The 21,928-nt window shown below is 48.5% G+C and overlaps 4 non-coding genes across 4 annotated transcripts; all 4 read right to left on the reverse strand.

Annotated features, from left to right (window-relative positions):
- Positions 1–1,396: 1,396 nt before the first annotated feature.
- Positions 1,397–1,469, reverse strand: TRNAT-UGU (transfer RNA threonine (anticodon UGU)). Its single transcript has one exon. It is a non-coding gene; the product is annotated as a tRNA-Thr (tRNA).
- Positions 1,470–9,302: 7,833 nt separating this feature from the next.
- Positions 9,303–9,375, reverse strand: TRNAT-UGU (transfer RNA threonine (anticodon UGU)). Its single transcript has one exon. It is a non-coding gene; the product is annotated as a tRNA-Thr (tRNA).
- Positions 9,376–15,206: 5,831 nt separating this feature from the next.
- TRNAT-UGU (transfer RNA threonine (anticodon UGU)) lies at positions 15,207–15,279 on the reverse strand. Its single transcript has one exon. It is a non-coding gene; the product is annotated as a tRNA-Thr (tRNA).
- A 3,424-nt stretch (positions 15,280–18,703) lies between these two features.
- On the reverse strand, positions 18,704–18,776 carry TRNAT-UGU (transfer RNA threonine (anticodon UGU)). The gene has a single exon. It is a non-coding gene; the product is annotated as a tRNA-Thr (tRNA).
- Positions 18,777–21,928: the final 3,152 nt, after the last annotated feature.

The following is a 21,928-nucleotide window of genomic DNA, read 5'->3' on the forward strand; positions in this document are numbered from 1 at the left end:
ATCATGGGCCTGTGCCCGCTTCCAGTCTCTGGCCGCCGTAGCCCGGCCAGTAGCTCTATTGCACGGTTGTTGCGCGCCATCACAGACAGCCTGAGGCATGTCAATCAAACCAGGCTTTACCTGGGTGTGGGGGAGGTCTTGAGTATGTTTGCGCTTGCCCTGTGCTTTGCTCCCTGAAGGTTCAGGGACAGTATGCATCTGCATCATGAGCAGGGAGGGCCTGCCTAAGGGCCTGAGTAATGGATTGTGATATGTTGGAGGACATGGCCCACATGGCTGAGGAAATAGCCTTAGTAATAGAACTGGACATGGTGGCGTCCAGGAGGGTTTGAAATTCCTCTGAGCCTATGAGGCTAGGATCAGCCTGGGGGTCAGGCCCCCTATTAAGGGGTTGGGGTGGCCAGGTAGGTCCTCTCCAGATGACTGCATGATTACAGCAGGTGAGTGCAAGAAAGAAAACAATAAATATGAAAATGGGTGCAGGATTGCTTAATCCAAGCACAGGTAGGTAGCAATACAAACAGAAATAGTAAATACCTGGGTCCTGGGTGAAACAAGCAGGGTGACCTCATGTGCAGTGTCAAGATCCGTTTAAAACCGCAGCACGAGCGTCAAAATGGCCACCGGCATAGAGCGGCGGCGGGAAACCAAAAAGATGGCCGCGTCGTGCGCATGTGCGGCGCTCGCGAGCGTCGAAAATGAAGAAAAGAAACTGCCCGCCGCGTGAAATCGGCGGGCAGTGAAGGGAGCCGAGAATGAGGCGGGCTGGGGTCGGAGAAGGCCCTCTAAAGGTACCCGGTCGGGAGAGAGGCTAGGGGACGAAGCACTCGCCCTGAGGGGGAAAAAAACCCTGGTCTGCCAGGCAAGGCATACCTGCTGGACATCACAGGACCCAGGGGCACACAATACAGTACAATGGAATAAATAAATAAATAAATAAAAAACACTATTAGAAAACTAAGTTAAGAAGTACTACTAGTAAAAGTAAACATGTGGGAGCAATACATAAGCCCCTAAGTGAATATAAACAGTCCCACAGCAATAATATCACAAATCAAGTAGGAAAAAAATGTACTTAGCTGGTCTGAGAGATCAGCGAAGAAAGAGGGAGAGGAAGAGAGTGCTACACCTTTATATACTGAAGGGGGTGGATACTGATTAGTAGCACTGTTGAATATGCTAATGTTATATTTTTTCTCTTTTACATACATTTTTTCTCTTAGCTGCTGAATTAAAGAAAGAGAAGCATAATAGGAACCTCCGCGTCTTTAATAAAATTTGGGTTTAACTCATTTTAGTAACAACTGTGCTATATAAGCTGCTTGGTAAATGTATACAGGAGTTCTAAACTATACTTTATGGTTACCGAACCTGCATAATTTAAAAAGAAGCTAATAGGCCCCAGTGAGATTTGAACTCACGACCCCTGGTTTACAAGACCAGTGCTCTAACCCCTGAGCTATGGAGCCATTATATGGGTATATTTTATATAGTACTGTTTACCTTTTTATTATCTCCTCTCTGGTTTTCATTACAGGAACAATCTAGATACCATAGCCCGAAGTGTTCTACGAGAACAAGACCTGCCAGATCCTTCATTTCTGTCAAAAATTGATGTTTCCTGTGTAGGAGTGGATGGCCTACCAAGACAAAGTCCTTTAACAACTCCCTTACGGGTTGGCAACTATCCTAGCTTGCTTGCTCGTTTTGTGGTGTCCTCCACATGCCCCATTAACCTGTTAGACGCTAATGTTCTTTCACGCCTGCAGGCATCTATCATCTTCACTCCAGATGGACAAGTAGAATTATCTACCCCTCTATCTGTTTCTGACACCTCAGCCTTGTGCTCCCTGCCTCTGATGCTCCATTTAGAAGAACCCCATGGGGATGCAAAGGAACTGAGGTCTAATTTCCCTGATTCACTAAAAACAGATGTTCCTGCAAAACTGTGGTCCACAGGCCCAGAGGACATAGGACACCTAAAAGTGCCACCTGTGAAGGTAAAACTCATTCCAGGAGCAAAGTTACCAAGGAAATCACAGTACCCTTTGAAACCAGCACAAGCTGCAGCTATCACAATTCCGTTGTTTCCTGTGAAGAAAAAGACACCCAAAGGAGAACCAGAGAAGTACAGAATGGTCCAGGATCTCCGTGCAGTGAATGAAGCAACAGTCCTGGACACCCCTATTGTGCCAAACCCACACACTCTGCTCTCTGGAGTTCCACCTTCTGCAAAGTACTTCAGCCATTGATCTGGCCAATGCCTTCTTCAGTGTACCCCTGGATCCAGTCTGTCAATACCTGTTTGCCTTCACACATGAAAAACAACAGTATACATGGACTGTCATGCCCCAAGGGGCACAAAATTCCCCAAGTCAATTTGCAAAGGCCATGTGTTCTATTCTTGATCCATGGCAATCTGACCATCCAGAGGTTGTCTTGCTTCAGTATGTGGATGATTTGCTGCTCTGTGGAGATGACATACCCACAACAGAAGAGTGCTCTATTAATATCCTTTGCTATTTAGCAGAACAAGGATGTAAAGCTTCACGTCTCAAGCTTCAATTCTGTCAACCTACTGTTATCTTCCTTGGCCATTGCCTATCTCAGGGTACTAGACATCTCACCCGTGACCGAGTTAGAGCAGTACTGGATATTCCACCTCCAAGGACTTCAACGTCTCTACATGCCTTTCTAGGCCTCATTTCCTACTGCCATGCCTGGATCCCAGAAGCTTCTCTGCTCATGCAGCCACTCTATGATACCCTCAAATCAGACCCATTCTGCTTGACCACAGAGGCCCATGACAACTTCTGCACTCTAAAACGTGCTATTGCATCTGCTCCTGCCCTTGGCCTTCCAGACTATACCAAACCCTTCAAGTTATTTGTCTCTGAAAGACAGGGCCATGCTACAGGAGTTCTTACCACCAACAATCTTTACCACCAACAATGTCTGCACAAGAAGCCGAATTGCAAGCCCTGACTTCAGCGCGCAAGATCTCTGAAGGCAAGCGCGCCAACATCTACACTGATTCAAGATATGCATTGAGCGTGGCACATGACTTCGGATTAATTTGGAAAACAAGAGGATTTCTTACCACTGCCGGTACGCCAGTCAAACACAGTTCTGCAATCAAGGAACTAATGGATGCCCTCCTACTCCCAGAAGAAGTGGCCATTTTGAAAGTGAAGGCACATGGGAAATTGGATACAGATGAAGCAAAGGGCAACCATTTAGCTGATCAGGCTGCTAAGCAAGCGGCAAGATAATTGCAGGAAGTGGATGAAGGAGTGTCCGGACACGAAGAAATTCCTATTTTTACCTTGCAGACTCTTCCTACTGACCTAAGAATCCTACGGGAACAGCAAGCTGCAATTGCCCCTGAGGAAATACAGAAATGGAAGAAGAAAGGAGCAGTCCTAAAAGATGGAGTATACTACAACAATCTTAGATTTTGCCTCCCTAAGAATTTATATCCAGCAGTCGTCCAATGGGCACATGGACCTGCACATCTGTCAAAAGACCTAATGGCTGCCCTCATACAGAAGTATTATGAAGCACCTGGAATTACTACACTGGTCAACAACTTTTGCAAGGCCTGTGTCATTTGCGCAAAATGCAACCCAGGGAAACCAACCAAAGTGCCCTTGAAACACCTGGCTAAGCCTATGTACCCATTCCAGAGAATTCAGATTGACCACATACAAATGCCAAAGAGTGGTCCCCATGAATATGCACTAGTGATAGTGGATATGTTTTCAGGATGGCCAGAAGCCTATCCAGTGGCCAATATCACTGCCAAGACAACAGCAAAGCGTCTACTTGCAGATATTGTATGTAGATTTGGACTCCCAGAAGTTATTGAGAGTGACCAGGGCCCAGCTTTTACAGCAACAGTGACTAAAGAAATTTGGACTGCTCTGGGGGTGACCCTAGCTTTCCACACCCCTTACCACCCACAAAGCAGAGGCAAAGTGGAACGCATGAATGGTACCCTAAAAGCTAGAATGTTAAAAATGTCACAAGAAACAAAGATGCCCTGGCCAGAAAGCTTGTCAATAGCTTTATTCAGCGTTAGACACACACCTAGAGGGAAGCACTCACTATCCCCATATGAGATTCTATTTGGGACTGCACCCAGACTAGGTTGTTACTACCCCCAACAGCTTCAGCTTCAAACTGATGTTTTGGTAGATTATGTGACTGAACTTGCAAGTGCTTTGAACAAAATACATGCCCAAGTTTTCTCATCAATTCCAGATCCCGATTTTGATACGGGTACCCACAGCCTGCTTCCCGGAGATTGGGTCCTGGTCAAGAGATTTGTGCGGAAACACACCCTGGAACCAAGATTTGACGGACCATTCCAAGTTCTCCTGATCACTTCAACCTCTGTCAAGTTGGCTGGCAGGCCACATTGGATCCACGCTTCCCATTGCAAGAAGACTCCTGCCCCAGAGGAAGCAGACACCGCACAATCATGTACCCCTGGTATATTATCACCTTAATTAGCCTAATTAAGGCCCAACAAGTAGCCATTACTAAAGATGCCAGTGGGTATACCTTCTGGTACAATTCCTCATGTACCCGAGTGGCTACATATACTTTTGACTATTGTGACATTGTAGACTGCCCATTCCCTACGTCACAAATTCAAACCATCTATAGAGATTTACCTCATGTAAAAGACCCCTATGTTTGTGTAGTTGATAAACAATGGGGGCATAACTGTAACCATTGGGGGGCTGCAGGGTGGAATGCTGGGCCTGCCTGGGGTTACAAGCCCAAAAGTGCCTTATCTAAGGTAGATGACCACGGTAGATCCCTCCTCCAAAGAATGACTTTAAGGAAACCTGGAGGAGGTACACCCATGAAATTAATTCTAAACATAGAGCATCCCAGTCCAACGGATGCAGACCAGTATGTAATGGGAATGTATTGGAAGAAAGGTTCCTATAACAAATTAGGGCACTTCTACCTAAAAGATATGTGCCACTCTCCAGAGTGGCAAGGGGCTACCCACATGGTCCCAAACGCATTAAAACCACACATCCAGTCCTTTAAAGACATGATGGCCATTGCTAATCCCACCTTTGAAGATACCATGGCCGCTGAAACAGGTTTTAATGATGTTAATTTATGGTTGGAATGGATGAAATATAATGCCAACAAACATAACAGAACCACATGCTATGTGTGTGGTGGTGCCCGGCCTCACCTCGGCACCGTACCCTTGACTCTGCCATTAGAAATAGAAGAGTGCATCTTAAGTCTTTTTGCCTACCATTACAATTTTAACAGGTCCCTCTGCAAAGCATGGACAGTAGAATACCCCCTCCTAACCAAAGATGTCAAACCCCCAGATGGTATTACGATCTATAAGGGAAACTACACCTGTTATGCCAATTATGACGGAATTGGTAAGTTCATGGGTAACTTTTCCGAAGGATATTGTGCCACCTACAGAACTGTCCCTATGTACCTGTTACAATTCCATACTAGGTCATTAGGAGATATATACTGGTTGTGTGGGGATTTACAGTTAAGATCCAGAATGGACAAGGAATGGTGGGGGGAGTGTACTCTGGCTAAAGCCATCATGCCCATACATATTATCTCTGACACACACCCTGACATACATGAGTCCATACACACACCAGCTAAGGTTAAGCGTGAAGCCCCAGTAAGAGGCAGTTTTGACCCCCACATTTACATTGATGCCATTGGGGTGCCTAGGGGGGTGCCTAATGAATTTAAAGCAAGAGATGAAGTTGCTGCGGGGTTTGAATCACTTTTTACCATAGTTACTGCAAACAAGAATTTAAATTGGATTAATTACATTTATTACAACCAACAACGCTTTGTCAACTACACCAGAGATGCCCTCCAGGGTTTAACCGAACAATTGCAGGCCACATCCCAGATGTCCTTCCAGAACAGAATGGCCTTAGACATGATCCTAGCTGAGAAGGGGGGCGTATGTAAAATACTGCCCGACACCATGACCTGTTGTACTTACATCCCAGAAAACACAGGTCCTAATGGTAAAGTCACCTTGGCCATAGAGAAATTAAATAAGCTCTCTGAAGAGTTAAAAAGGAATTCTGGGGTAAAAGATCCCTGGGAAAGGTGGTTTTGGTGGATGACAGGGTGGCAAAAAGCTTTAATTCACATTGGTATGGCATTACTAATTTTTCTTTTTATTCTCGCTCTTCTCGTTTGTTGTGTCCTCCCCTGTCTGAGGAAATTCCTACAGAAGACTGCAGACCAAGCGGCACCAACTTTTACACATCTGACAGTTGATGACCAAGATTTCCAAGATTTCAATTCACCCTGTATACCGCTGCAAACTATCCCTTTTACTGATAAAGTGCAAGAGTTTTAGGTAGGGAAACAGCTTAGGGACAGCGTCCGTCTCTATGGATAGACTGCCGTGCGGAGATGTGGTGGGCAAGCCACCACGGGATACCAGCGGAGTGATGAAAGTTCCTGACCGTATTGACGGATGAGCTGCAGCCTATTAGGGACAGAAAGGGACAGAATTGCACTTTGCAATAACACCTAGCTAGCGGTCATGGGGTTTCTGTGCCTTTGGGCTAACACGTCTTCTGGTATTAACAAATAAAGTTTATCTTTTTAGTGCCTAACATTTCATAGGGGGGACTGTTGTAGAATTATTTTAACCTTTATTAAATTTCCTATTAACTCCATTAACTTCATTATATGACAGATTTTCCTAACAGCATTTAGAATATTAGCAAGAGAATGCATTTTCTAGAAGGATATGAGTACCACCGGAATTGTCAAGTTCCTGTAATATGTAACAATGTATGCCATAGTTAGATCATGAGAACTGTACTAATGAAATGTCCATTCACTAAAAAGCCTTGAACCTGACCTCGAATCTAACATCACTAACTACTCAAAATGGCGCCTAAAGCCCCCTCCCATCGAGTAAAGCCTCGTGCTAGCAAGATGGCGCCTGGGCCATCGTGTCCACACCCGTGTCCAAGATGACGCCACCTCTCGGTGGGAGGTCATGTAGCCTGCCACTTAACACTTAAGCCAATTAATAATATTGATGGGTGGGTATTGACATAGCCACTTAACACCTAACCCAATTAATGATGTTTATTTGTTGTTATCTTGATATTCTATGATGATGTAATATTGCTCTTATAAGGGTCTGCGCGAGCCCGCTTTTTAACCAGATGCCATTAAATTTTCTCGAAGTTCTTTTAACCTGAACTCCATGTGTCAGTGTGAATTTACTTCTGCATATACGCAATTTAATCATCTCAGATTTGGACAGGAACAGATAGTCATTCAAACATATTTGTTTGCTTAAAATAATCTATATCAACTACAGCATACATTTGTGATTATGGAGACAGGTGCACTGGTGCACTGATATTGTAACTGGTTTCCCATCGAGGAGTAATAATTATGTAGAGGTTTATACCTTGGTCTCAGAGATTTTGCCTTCCAGCTGAAAGTAGCTTGGTGAATTGATAGTGTAGGACTCACCTAAGAGGTTTGACTTGACAGGGCCCATGAGCTTGCACTTTAATGGCCACTTGTACTTTAATGATACTAATAATCGACTGTTATTTAAATGTGTATAGGGATTTGGGACAGTGTGCAGGCAACTATTTTTTTGCTTTTGTTCTACGTATTTGGGCTGATGTATACTGTAGTCATTGTGGAAGTTTAAGCGCAGGGCTTCATTTTGTGTGAGGTGGTATTTCTTGAGGTGATGTGTGTGGGGAAACTGCAGGGGGTGGAGGGCAGAGAGGGGAGAAAAGCTACTTGTGTTATGTTGCAGTCAGGGCTGGCGCTACCTGTAAGGCGACCTAGGCAGCCGCCTAGGGTGCACCGTAGCAGGGGGCGCCGGATCCCTGTGCCCGGAGTCCCCGCTGCGGCTCCTCATGCTGCGCCGCCTGAGCGCTTTAGCAAGCCCCAGGCGGCGCAGCACTGCTGTATGGAGGGCGGCCGGGTTTGAGTGAGCGGCAGGAGGGAGGTGCAGAGTGCTCCCTCCTGCTGGTGTCTCAATGTAGCGTGGCCAGGCGGCGCGGAACGCGGGGCAGGAACCTCTGTTTCCTGTACTGTACCCGGCCACCGGCGGACTGACAGGAAGTGCTCACTGAGTGAGCACTTCCCTTCAGTCCGCCGGCGGCCGAGTACGGAAAACAAGTTCCTGTCCCGTGTTCCGCACCGCCCGGCCACGCTACATAGGCAGGAAGGAGGGTAAGGACCATTAGGGGAGAGGGGAGGGGGGGTAAGGACCACTAGGGGAGGGGAGGGGGGTGGTAAGGACCACTAGGGGAGGGGGGAGTAAGGACCACTAAGGGAGGGGAGGGGGGAGTAAGGACCACTAGTGGAGGGGGGGAGTAAGGACCACTAGTGGAGGGGGGGAGTAAGGACCACTAGTGGAGGGGGGGAGTAAGGACCACTAGGGGAGGGGGGGAGTAAGGACCACTAGTGGAGGGGGGGAGTAAGGACCACTAGTGGAGGGGGGGTAAGGACCACTAGGGCAGGGGAGGGGGGAGTAAGGACCACTAGTGGAGGGGGGTAAGGACCACTAGGGGTAGGGAGGGGGGAGTAAGGACCACTAGGGGAGGGGGTGAGAGGAGTAAGGACCACTAGTGGAGGGGAGGAGTAAGGACCACTAGTGGAGGGGAGGAGTAAGGACCACTAGGGGAGGAGTAAGGACTACTAAGGGGTTTTGGAGGGGGAGGACCACTAAGGGAGAGAGGGGGGAGTGAGAAGACCACCAAGGGGGGACTGCAGAGGGACAGGGGGCCAAGGGAGAGCACTAAGGGACAGAAGGGGAGAACACGGAGGGACATGAGGGAAGGGGAAATCAATAATTGACAGGAGGGGAGAGCACTATGAATTTTAAAAAAATAAAAATAAAGAGCTGCTCCCCTCTCAGTCCCTATCCTACCACTAGGGGAGGGGAAGGTAAGGACCAGTAGGGGAGGGGAGGGGGGGTGGTAAGGACCACTAGGGGAGGGGGGAGTAAGGACCACTAGGGGAGGGGAGGGGGAGTGAGGACCACTAGGGGGGGAGTAAGGACCACTAGGGGAGGGGGAGGAGTAAGGACTACTAAGGGGTTTTGGAGGGGGAGGACCACTAAGGGAGAGAGGGGGGAGTTGGAAGACCACCAAGGGGGGACTGCAGAGGGACAGGGGGCCAAGGGAGAGCACTAAGGGACAGAAGGGGAGAACACGGAGGGACAGGAGTTCTAAACTATACTTTATGGTTACCGAACCTGCATAATTTAAAAAGAAGCTAATAGGCCCCAGTGAGATTTGAACTCACGACCCCTGGTTTACAAGACCAGTGCTCTAACCCCTGAGCTATGGAGCCATTATATAGGTGTACTTTGTATAGTACTGTTTACCTTTTTGTAATCTCCTCTCTGGTTTTCGTTACAGCATACATTTGTGATTATGGAGACAGGTGCACTGGTGCACTGGTGCACTGGTGCACTGATATTGTAAGTAGTCAAACTGGTTTCCCGTCGAGGAGTAATAATTGTAGATTATGCTAGCTTTAGTGTACCTATAATCTTAATTTTATTAATGACAGGAGGCGAGTATTTGCTTTAGTCTCTCTTTACTAGAACTCCACAGCAGCACAGAAAAACAACCAATCAGAAAAAAGTTAGGTACTATAAAACCCCCTTCCCATTGCATCATTTCCTCTTTCAAACTGCGACAAAACAGAACAAAGGCAGAAAAAATAATGGGAAGCAACGAAGTCCAGATACGAAGAATACAGCAATGTCCAACGTCTGAGAAGAACTGTCAACAAGATAGCGTTGATGGACTGAAAATAAATAAGTCAATGTCCACCATCCACGAAGAAGCGCCACAGCAGATAGCGCTGAAGGACTGGAAACTGAAACGAGAGAAAAACAGAATCGAACAGGTTGATTATCCAATGAAATGTATTTTGAATAAACTTGTAGATACCCAATGTAGCAAACAAAATTACCTTAATATGTAGATATCCCAACCCTGCTTATGAAAAACAGACATAAGGACAGGTGACAGGTAGCAGAAACAACAAGCAGAGCTGTATACGTACCTGATTAATCCAAACTATAAAATTAAAGGGAGGGATAAGAACGGGTGGGAAATACTCGCCTCCTGTCATTAATAAAATTAAGATTATAGGTACACTAAAGCTAGCATAATCTACAATTTTATAACATGACAGGAGGCTTCATATTTGCTGTTTTAACGCTCAGTCAACAAATTCCACGCTGTTTGTTTCGCTGGTACCCATTCTCTGAGCTACCCGAGCAATCCCAAATGGACTTTCCAACTGCAATAGATGATAATACAGCAACCGATGGAGATGCCAGTTGATGAAGTATCCCAAAAACGGAAAAAACATCCTCCGCTGATAGATCCAATGTACGTGGGGTCGCGACCTGTTACCTACCAGCCAGTCCATGAGCTGTCAAACTGACCTATTAGCCATTTCCCTGCAGTTATAAAATGTCGGAGGTCATTTGCGGACTTAGGGCCGCGATAAGACACTGCCACCATGTCTCAACTCTTGATGTATAAGGTTGCTCCACCGATCAACTGACCGTCCGGATCCCGTGCGCGGGGTCCAGGCTGACCGTTGGTAGTCTGAGGAAAGCTGGAGACGTTCTCCGCAATCCACGAGTGCCCGGGATGTCAGAGGAGGTCAAGTCAGGCCTCTCGACAACCCGAGCGAAAGGAAAAGGAAGTCACAAAAAAAAAAAAACTACAATAACGTAAAAACGCAAATTCTGTCTCAGCTAGAAGGCAAAAAGCAGTCCGGAAGGTAAGACAAGTAAGCCCCACTGAACAGGGTCCGGAGCTAATCTTACGCATGAAATAACTACCGATACCTATATGGATACCGGGAGGCAGATACGGAGGTAGTTGTTAAAGACAAGGAAAACACCGCGTTCACCTGTAGGTGCCTGAGCACCAGTCCTTGCCTGTGTAAAGTTCTCCTTGGAGATGTGTGTCCGGAGTCTTCATACGAAACCCTGCCCTTCAGGCATGAGGTTTAGGGCCTTCACCCTTCCCACCATATTCAGATGGCCGTACATTGGTGTCCTCTTGGATAGTATGGCAATGGTGCTTGTCTGGACACCTGCCTATTTCCATGTCACTGGTGGGCACTGGTTTTTCCAAAGTGATATTCCCCCAGGCCTGCGGCCAAAAGGGGTTCGGCTCCAATAGAGCAGGCCCGTCAGAAGGGCACAGGCCCAGCAGGCCAAATGAATGGACACAGAATAGTTGGCCAAGCAAATAGGCACGGACATAGCAGGCCCTTCAAATAGGCACCGACATAGTAAGCCAATAAATGGGGCACAGACATAGCAGGCCGTTTTAATGGGCACAGACATAGCAGGCCGTTTTAATGGGCACAGACATAGCAGGCTGTTTTAATGGGCACAGACATAGCAGGCCGTTTTAATGGGCACAGACATAGCAGGCCGTTTTAATGGGCACAGACATAGCAGGCCGTTTTAATGGGCACAGACAGAGCAGGCCATTTTCATGGGCACAGACAGAGCAGGCCGTTTTCATGGGCACAGACATAGCAGGCCGTTTTCATGGGCACAGACATAGCAGGCCAATCAATGGGGCACAGACATAGCAGGTCAATCCTGGGTTTCATATTAAATGAGTAATGGGGACCTCTGAGTTTAGCAGAGTCCCCTAAATGTCTGTAAATCCTCCGGGTATCCTGTGACCTAGGACCCTTAGACACTAATCTTAGACAGCGTACTACTGTGTGAATAAACTGTAACCGGGACTGGCGGTCCCTAAGTGCCCAGCAGGCAACATAGAGGTAAAACCCGTTATATTGGGTTTAAGCTGGATATGTTCCAATGATATAGTGTCCATAAAATCAAGCTCTGCTGAGCAATAACTTCTTTAAAGTGCAAATTGTAATGCACATGTACATACAGATCTGTATGATATATCTTATCTTTATTGTAGGTCATCATCATCATCGTACCGCCTGAAGGGTATAGTACTCATGGTCTCTTCAGGAGGTCTCTTCAACTCAATGAATCTTCCCAAGAAGCCTGATAAGATAGAATAGTATCGGCATAGACAGGACTGACATCTACCGTCAGTGAAACTCACAGCAATCCGTGATATCTATAGCACTAAGACTCACAGCAAGCCGTGCTATATACACTGACATAGAACTCACAGAAATCTGTGATAAATATATACACTGACATAGAACTCACAGGAATCTGAGAACTCACAGTAATCAGTGATGTATACATATACATAGCCATAGAACCCACAGTAGTCTGTGCTATAAATATACATATGGAAACTCACCGTAATCTGTGATATATCTACCTGAAACTCACAGATATCTGTGACATTTACACATGGAAAGCTAACAGAAAACTATAAATAAACACATGGAAAACTACCAGTAATCTGTGTAAATAAACACATGGCAAACTACCAGTAATCTGTATAACTAAACACATGGCAAACTACCAGTAATATATATAACTAAACACATGGCAAACTACCAGTAATCTGTACAAATAAACACATGGCAAACTACCAGTAATCTGTATAAATAAACACATGGCAAACTATCAGTAATCTGTATAAATAAACACATGGCAAACTGCCAGTAATCTGTATAAATAAACACATGGCAAACTATCAGTAATCGGTATAAATAAACACATGGCAAACTGCCAGTAATCTGTATAAATAAACACATGGCAAACTGCCAGTAATCTGTATAAATAAACACATGGCAAACTACCAGTAATCTGTATAAATAAACACATGGCAAACTATCAGTAATCTGTATAAATAAACACATGGTAAACTACCAGTAATCTGTATAACTAAACACATGGCAAACTACCAGTAATCTGTATAACTAAACACATGGCAAACTATCAGTAATCTGTATAAATAAACACATGGCAAACTATCAGTAATCTGTATAAATAAACACATGGCAAACTATCAGTAATCTGTATAACTAAACACATGGAAAACTACCAGTAATCTGTGTAAATAAACACATGGCAAACTACCAGTAATCTGTATAACTAAACACATGGCAAACTACCAGTAATATTTATAACTAAACACATGGCAAACTACCAGTAATCTGTACAAATAAACACATGGCAAACTACCAGTAATCTGTATAAATAAACACATGGCAAACTATCAGTAATCTGTATAAATAAACACATGGCAAACTGCCAGTAATCTGCATAAATAAACACATGGCAAACTATCAGTAATCTGTATAAATAAACACATGGTAAACTACCAGTAATCTGTATAATTAAACACATGGCAAACTATCAGTAATCTGTATAAATAAACACATGGCAAACTATCAGTAATCTGTATAACTAAACACATGGCAAACTACCAGTAATCTGTATAAATAAACACATGAAAAACTATCAGTAATGTAAAGGAAACATTCCTCAAAGAAAATAAAAGAGCCAGAAAGGCACATAAATCTCACAACCAAGCATAGTTCATAACAATCATAAATAAATCACACTAAATCCCAAAGCCACCCACTAGAAGCAGGAGGCAGTGGTACTCTGACCTGTACTGATGCGGAGCAGCAAAGAAAGAGGAAATGATGCAATGGGAAGGGGGTTTTATAGTACCTAACTTTTTTCTGATTGGTTGTTTTTCTGTGCTGCTGTGGAGTTCTAGTAAAGAGAGACTAAAGCAAATACGAAGCCTCCTGTCATGTTATAAAATTATGTAGAGGTTTATACATTGGTCTCAGAGATTTTGCCTTCCAGCTGAAAGTAGCTTGGTGAATTGTTAGTGTAGGACTCACCTAAGAGGTTTGACTTGACAGGGCCCATGAGCTTGCACTTTAATGGCCACTTGTACTTTAATGATACTAAAAATCAACTGTTATTTAAATGTGTATAGTGTGCAGGCAACTATTTTTTTGCTTTTGTTCTACGTATTTGGGCTGATGTATACTGTAGTCATTGTGGAAGTTTAAGCGCAGGGCTTCATTTTGTGTGAGGTGGTATTTCTTGAGGTGATGTGTGTGGGGAAACTGCAGGGGGGGAGGGCGGAGAGGGGAGAAAAGCTACTTGTGTTGTGTTGCAGTCAGGGCTGGCGCTACCTGTAAGGCGACCTAGGCAGCCGCCTAGGGTGCACCGTAGCAGGGGGCGCCGGATCCCTGTGCCCGGAGTCCCCGCTGCGGCTCCTCATGCTGCACCGCCTGAGCGCTTTAGCAAGCCCCAGGCGGCGCAGCACTGCTGTATGGAGGGCGGCCGGGTTTGAGTGAGCGGCAGGAGGGAGGTGCAGAGCGCTCCCTCCTGCTGGTCTCTCAATGTAGCGTGGCCAGGCGGCGCGGAACGCGGGGCAGGAACCTCTGTTTCCTGTACTGTACCCGGCCGCCGGCGGACTGACAGGAAGTGCTCACTGAGTGAGCACTTCCCTTCAGTCCGCCGGCGGCCGAGTACGGAAAACAAGTTCCTGTCCCGTGTTCCGCACCGCCTGGCCACGCTACATAGGCAGGAAGGAGGGTAAGGACCATTAGGGGAGAGGGGAGGGGGGGGTAAGGACCACTAGGGGAGGGGGGAGTAAGCACCACTAAGGGAGGGGAGGGGGGAGTGAGGACCACTAGTGGAGGGGGGGAGTAAGGACCACTAGTGGAGGGGAGGAGTAAGGACCACTAGTGGAGGGGGGAGTAAGGACCACTAGGGGAGGGGGGGGAGTAAGGACCACTAGTGGAGGGGGGGTAAAGACCACTAGGGCAGGGGAGGGGGGAGTAAGGACCACTAGTGGAGGGGGAGTAAGGACCACTAGGGGTGGGGAGGGGGGAGTAAGGACCACTAGGGGAGGGGGTGGGAGGAGTAAGGACCACTAGTGGAGGGGAGGAGTAAGGACCACTAGGGGAGGGGGGGAGTAAGGACCACTAGGGGAGGGTAGGGAGTAAGGACCACTGGGGGAGGAGTAAGGACTACTAAGGGGTTTTGGAGGGGGAGGACCACTAAGGGAGAGAGGGGGGAGTTAGAAGACCACCAAGGGGGGACTGCAGAGGGACAGGGGGCCAAGGGAGAGCACTAAGGGACAGAAGGGGAGAACACGGAGGGACAGGAGTTCTAAACTATACTTTATGGTTACCGAACCTGCATAATTTAAAAAGAAGCTAATAGGCCCCAGTGAGATTTGAACTCACGACCCCTGGTTTACAAGACCAGTGCTCTAACCCCTGAGCTATGGAGCCATTATATAAGTGTACCTTGTATAGTACTGTTTACCTTTTTGTAATCTCCTCTCTGGTTTTCGTTACAGCATACATTTGTAATTATGGATACAGGTGCACAGGTGCACTGATATTGTAAGTAGTCAAACTGGTTTCCCGTCGAGGAGTAATAATTATGTAGAGGTTTATACCTTGGTCTCAGAGATTTTGCCTTCCAGCTGAAAGTAGCTTGGTGAATTGTTAGTGTAGGACTCACCTAAGAGGTTTGACTTGACAGGGCCCATGAGCTTGTACTTTAATGGCCACTTGTACTTTAATGATACTAAAAATCGACTGTTATTTAAATGTGTATAGGGATTTGGGACAGTGTGCAGGCAACTATTTGTTTGCTTTTGTTCTACGTATTTGGGCTGATGTATACTGTAGTCATTGTGGAAGTTTAAGCGCAGGGCTTCATTTTGTGTGAGGTGGTATTTCTTGAGGTGATGTGTGTGGGGAAACTGCAGGCAGGGCCGGACTGGGGATACAAAGCAGCCCTGGAAAAAAAAAATCTATGCCAGCCCCATAAGTCATTGCGCCATATATTGCCGTATGTAATATGTAAGGCAATGTCTTGCCACCCCAGATGGTTGAGTATATATATATATATATATATATATATATATACACACACACATTAAGCATTCTCACATGCAGTGTTTACATTGCTTCCTAGTGACACCTCTAGTGACAGTCACTCAGACAGTCACTAGAGGTGCTTCCTGTGTCAGTGCTGCACAGCGTGATTGCACAGTGTGCAGCACCTACTATCAGGGCCTTTGCAGCCAATCCTATGGCAGAGCATTGGCTTGGCTCAGATCATCATGCTTGATGATGTCAGCCATAGAGGCAGGGCCAGTCGAGGGGAGACCAGCACGGCGTGGGGAGAAAAAAAAAAGGTGAGTAAAAACACTTTTTAAATACACACAGACACACAATGACACAGACACACAATGACACAGACACACACACCATGACACAGACACACACACACACACACACCATGACACAGACACACAATGACACATACACACACGCCATGACACAGACACACGCCATGACACAGACACGCCATGACACAGACACACACACCATGACACAGACACACACACCATGACACAGACACACAAACCATGACACATACACACACACCATGACACAGACACACAATGACACAGACACACACACCATGACACAGACACACAAACCATGACACATACACACACACACCATGACACAGACACACACACCATGACACAGACACACACACCATGACACAGACACACACACCATGACACAGACACACAATGACACAGACACACACACACACCATGACACAGACACACACACCATGAAACAGACACACACGCCATGACACAGACACACACGCCATGACACAGACACACACACCATGACACAGACACACACACCATGACAGACACACAAACCATGACACATACACACACACACCATGACACAGACACACAATGACACAGACACACACACAATGACACAGAAACACACACACACCATGACACAGACACACACACCATGACACAGACACACACACCATGACACAGACACACAATGACACAGACACACACACCATGACACAGACACACACACACAACATGACACAGACACACACACCATGACACAGACACACAATGACACAGACACACAATGAAACATACACTCACACTGACAGAATTACAAATTTTACCTGTGGGTGACAGGTAAAGACCGGCTGGGTGGGCTAGTGGCCGCTGGAGGTCTGCTGGCCGCTGGCTGGGGGAGGTCTGCTGGCCGCTGGCTGGGGGAGCTCTTCTTGCGGCCGCAGGTATAACTTGAATGGCGGCCGCAGGGGAAGCTCTTCTTGCGGCCGCAGGGGGAGCAGGCTGTTCTGTCTCTGCTCCCCCTCCCTCGCGCGCAGCTTAATGAGACCGGAGCCGGAATATGACGTCATATTCCGGCGCCGGTCTCTTTCTAGCGCGCGAGGGAGGGGGAGCAGAGATAGAACAGCCTGCTCCCCCTGCGGCCGCAAGAAGAGCTTCCCCTGCGGCCGCCATTCAAGTTATACCTGCGGCCGCAAGAAAAGCTTCCCCTGCGGCCGCAGGTCACCCCGGCCCCAGGTGCTGACGGCCCACCGGGAAATTTCCCGGTATCCCGGTGGGCCAGTCCGGCCCTGACTGCAGGGGGGGGGAGGGCGGAGAGGGGAGAAAAGCTACTTGTGTTGTGTTGCAGTCAGGGCTGGCGCTACCTGTAAGGCGACCTAGGCAGCCGCCTAGGGTGCACCGTAGCAGGGGGCGCCGGATCCCTGTGCCCGGAGTCCCCGCTGCGGCTCCTCATGCTGCGCCGCCTGAGCGCTTTAGCAAGCCCCAGGCGGCGCAGCACTGCTGTATGGAGGGCGGCCGGGTTTGAGTGAGCGGCAGGAGGGAGGTGCAGAGTGCTCCCTCCTGCCGGTCTCTCAATGTAGCGTGGCCAGGCGGCGCGGAACGCGGGGCAGGAACCTCTGTTTCCTGTACTGTACCCGGCCGCCGGCGGACTGACAGGAAGTGCTCACTGAGTGAGCACTTCCCTTCAGTCCGCCGGCGGCCGAGTACGGAAAACAGAAGTTCCTGTCCCGTGTTCCGCACCGCCCGGCCACGCTACATAGACAGGAAGGAGGGTAAGGACCATTAGGGGAGAGGGGAGGGGGGGTAAGGACCACTAGGGGAGGGGAGGGGAGGGGGGGTGGTAAGGACCACTAGGGGAGGGGGGAGTAAGGACCACTAGGGGAGGGGAGGGGGAGTGAGGACCACTAGGGGGGGGAGTAAGGACCACTAGGGGAGGGGGAGTAGTAAGGACTACTAAGAGGTTTGGGAGGGGGAGGACCACTAAGGGGGAGAGGGGGGAGTGAGAAGACCACCAAGGGGGGACTGCAGAGGGACAGGGGGCCAAGGGAGAGCACTAAGGGACAGAAGGGGAGAACACGGAGGGACATGAGGGAAGGGGAAATCAATAATTGACAGGAGGGGAGAGCACTATGAATTTAAAAAAAATAAAAATAAAGAGCTGCTCCCCTCTCAGTCCCTATCCTACCACTAGGGGAGGGGAAGGTAAGGACCAGTAGGGGGGGTAAGGAGGGAGGACTACTAAGGAGAGGGGAGGAGGGTAAGGACCACTAAGGGGGGGGAGATTACCACTAAGGGGGTGGGGGGAGTAGAGGAAGGTCTACTAAGGGGTTTTGGAGGGGGAGGACCACTAAGGGGGGAGGGGGGAGTGAGAAGACCACCAAGGGGGGACTGCAGAGGGACAGGGGGCCAAGGGAGAGCACTAAGGGACAGAAGGGGAGAACACGGAGGGACAGGAGTTCTAAACTATACTTTATGGTTACCGAACCTGCATAATTTAAAAAGAAGCTAATAGGCCCCAGTGAGATTTGAACTCACGACCCCTGGTTTACAAGACCAGTGCTCTAACCCCTGAGCTATGGAGCCATTATATAGGTGTACTTTGTATAGTACTGTTTACCTTTTTGTAATCTCCTCTCTGGTTTTCGTTACAGCATACATTTGTAATTATGGATACAGGTGCACTGATATTGTAAGTAGTCAAACTGGTTTCCCGTCGAGGAGTAATAATTATGTAGAGGTTTATACCTTGGTCTCAGAGATTTTGCCTTCCAGCTGAAAGTAGCTTGGTGAATTGTTAGTGTAGGACTCACCTAAGAGGTTTGACTTGACAGGGCCCATGAGCTTGTACTTTAATGGCCACTTGTACTTTAATGATACTAAAAATCTCCTGTTATTTAAATGTGTATAGGGATTTGGGACAGTGTGCAGGCAACTATTTTTTTGCTTTTGTTCTATGTATTTGGGCTGATGTATACTGTAGTCATTGTGGAAGTTTAAGCGCAGGGCTTCATTTTGTGTGAGGTGGTATTTCTTGAGGTGATGTGTGTGGGGAAACTGCAGGGGGGGGAGGGCGGAGAGGGGAGAAAAGCTACTTATGTTGTGTTGCAGTCAGGGCTGGCGCTACCTGTAAGGCGACCTAGGCAGCCGCCTAGGGTGCACCGTAGCAGGGGGCGCCGGATCCCTGTGCCCAGAGTCCCCGCTGCGGCTCCTCATGCTGCGCCGCCTGAGCGCTTTAGCAAGCCCCAGGCGGCGCAGCACTGCTGTATGGAGGGCGGCCGGGTTTGAGTGAGCGGCAGGAGGGAGGTGCAGAGCGCTCCCTCCTGCCGGTCTCTCAATGTAGCGTGGCCAGGCGGCGCGGAACGCGGGGCAGGAACCTCTGTTTCCTGTACTGTACCCGGCCGCCGGCGGACTGACAGGAAGTGCTCACTGAGTGAGCACTTCCCTTCAGTCCGCCGGCGGCCGAGTACGGAAAACAGAAGTTCCTGTCCCGTGTTCCGCACCGCCCGGCCACGCTACATAGGCAGGAAGAGTAAGGACCATTAGGGGAGAGGGGAGGGGGGGTAAGGACCACTAGGGGAGGGGAGGGGAGGGGGGGTGGTAAGGACCACTAGGGGAGGGGGGAGTAAGGACCACTAGGGGAGGGGAGGGGGAGTGAGGACCACTAGGGGGGGGAGTAAGGACCACTAGGGGAGGGGGAGGAGTAAGGACTACTAAGAGGTTTGGGAGGGGGAGGACCACTAAGGGGGAGAGGGGGGAGTGAGAAGACCACCAAGGGGGGACTGCAGAGGGACAGGGGGCCAAGGGAGAGCACTAAGGGACAGAAGGGGAGAACTGAGTGAGCACTTCCCTTCAGTCCGCCGGCGGCCGAGTACGGAAAACAGAAGTTCCTGTCCCGTGTTCCGCACCGCCCGGCCACGCTACATAGACAGGAAGGAGGGTAAGGACCATTAGGGGAGAGGGGAGGGGGGGTAAGGACCACTAGGGGAGGGGAGGGGAGGGGGGGTGGTAAGGACCACTAGGGGAGGGGGGAGTAAGGACCACTAGGGGAGGGGAGGGGGAGTGAGGACCACTAGGGGGGGGAGTAAGGACCACTAGGGGAGGGGGAGTAGTAAGGACTACTAAGAGGTTTGGGAGGGGGAGGACCACTAAGGGGGAGAGGGGGGAGTGAGAAGACCACCAAGGGGGGACTGCAGAGGGACAGGGGGCCAAGGGAGAGCACTAAGGGACAGAAGGGGAGAACACGGAGGGACATGAGGGAAGGGGAAATCAATAATTGACAGGAGGGGAGAGCACTATGAATTTTAAAAAAATAAAAATAAAGAGCTGCTCCCCTCTCAGTCCCTATCCTACCACTAGGGGAGGGGAAGGTAAGGACCAGTAGGGGTGGGGAGGGGGGAGCAAGGACCACTAGGGGAGGGGAGGGTAAGGACCACTAGGGGAGGGGAGGGTGAAGTAAGGACCACTAGGGGAGGGGAGGGTAAGGACCACTAGGGGAGGGGTGAGTCAGGACCACTGGGGGAGGGGGGTGAAGGAACACAGGGGGAACGGGGGTGGGGAGGTCCACTAGGGGTTTGGGAGAGGGAGGACCACTAAGGGGGGGAAGGACCACCAAAGGGGGGGGTAAGGAGGGAGGACTACTAAGGAGAGGGGAGGAGGGTAAGGACCACTAAGGGGGGGGAGATTACCACTAAGGGGGTGGGGGGAGTAGAGGAAGGTCTACTAAGGGGTTTGGGAGCGGGAGGACCACTAAGGGGGGAGGGGGGAGTGAGAAGACCACCAAGGGGGGACTGCAGAGGGACAGGGGGCCAAGGGAGAGCACTAAGTGGCAGAAGGGGAGAACACGGAGGGACAGAATGGAAGGGGAAATCAATAATTGACCGGAGGGGAGAGCACTATGAATATTTAAAAAAATAAAATAAAGAGCTGTTCCCCTCTCAGTCCCTATCCTACTCCACAAACCCTATATTTTACACTACACACATACACAATGCTTCCCCCCACACACACAAAGAAACATACAATGCATTCCTACTCACACACAGACACACCCGAAACACACAATGCATCCCTTACGTTCTCTTACATAATTAATGCACCCCTTACAGACACACACTGCATTCAATTACATACAGCCTCTTCTACACCAGACCTGTGGAGCCAGACTGAGCCCATCATCAGCCTCTTGTCCTCATCTGGTGGTAAGTAGGCAATCCAATATATTATTAGTGGTACTAATCTCTAATTTACCTCACATTAAATGGATACTATAGTCACCAGAAGCACTACAGCATAATGTAGTGGTTCTGGTGTCTATAGCCTGTGCCTGTAGGCTTTTTAATGTAAACACACTGTCTTTTCAGATAAAAGACACTTTGTGAAGACTGGCGTTGGCCCATATGGCAGACCATATGGGCGGGGCATTGTGATGTCACATGGTGGGCAGGACATATGGGGGGGCGGCAAAATGTTTTTTGCCTAGGGCGGCAAAAATCCTTGCACCGGCCCTGTACTTCTTACACACCGTACTAAGTATCAGTCATTACCTATGGTCACATATAGGGACATGTTTCTCAAGACTTTACACTATGCTTACTATTACCCCCATAAACTTCACCTCATGGCTTGGAAGGACTCCACAATCTGTTTCAAATGCACACACACTAAAGCCGACCTGCATCACTGTCTGTGAGAGTCTACGCTCATTCAGAACTTTTGGACTGAGGTGAGGGGATACC

Source organism: Pelobates fuscus, chromosome 12 (genome assembly GCF_036172605.1).
Source record: "Pelobates fuscus isolate aPelFus1 chromosome 12, aPelFus1.pri, whole genome shotgun sequence".
Classification (NCBI taxonomy): domain Eukaryota; kingdom Metazoa; phylum Chordata; class Amphibia; order Anura; family Pelobatidae; genus Pelobates; species Pelobates fuscus.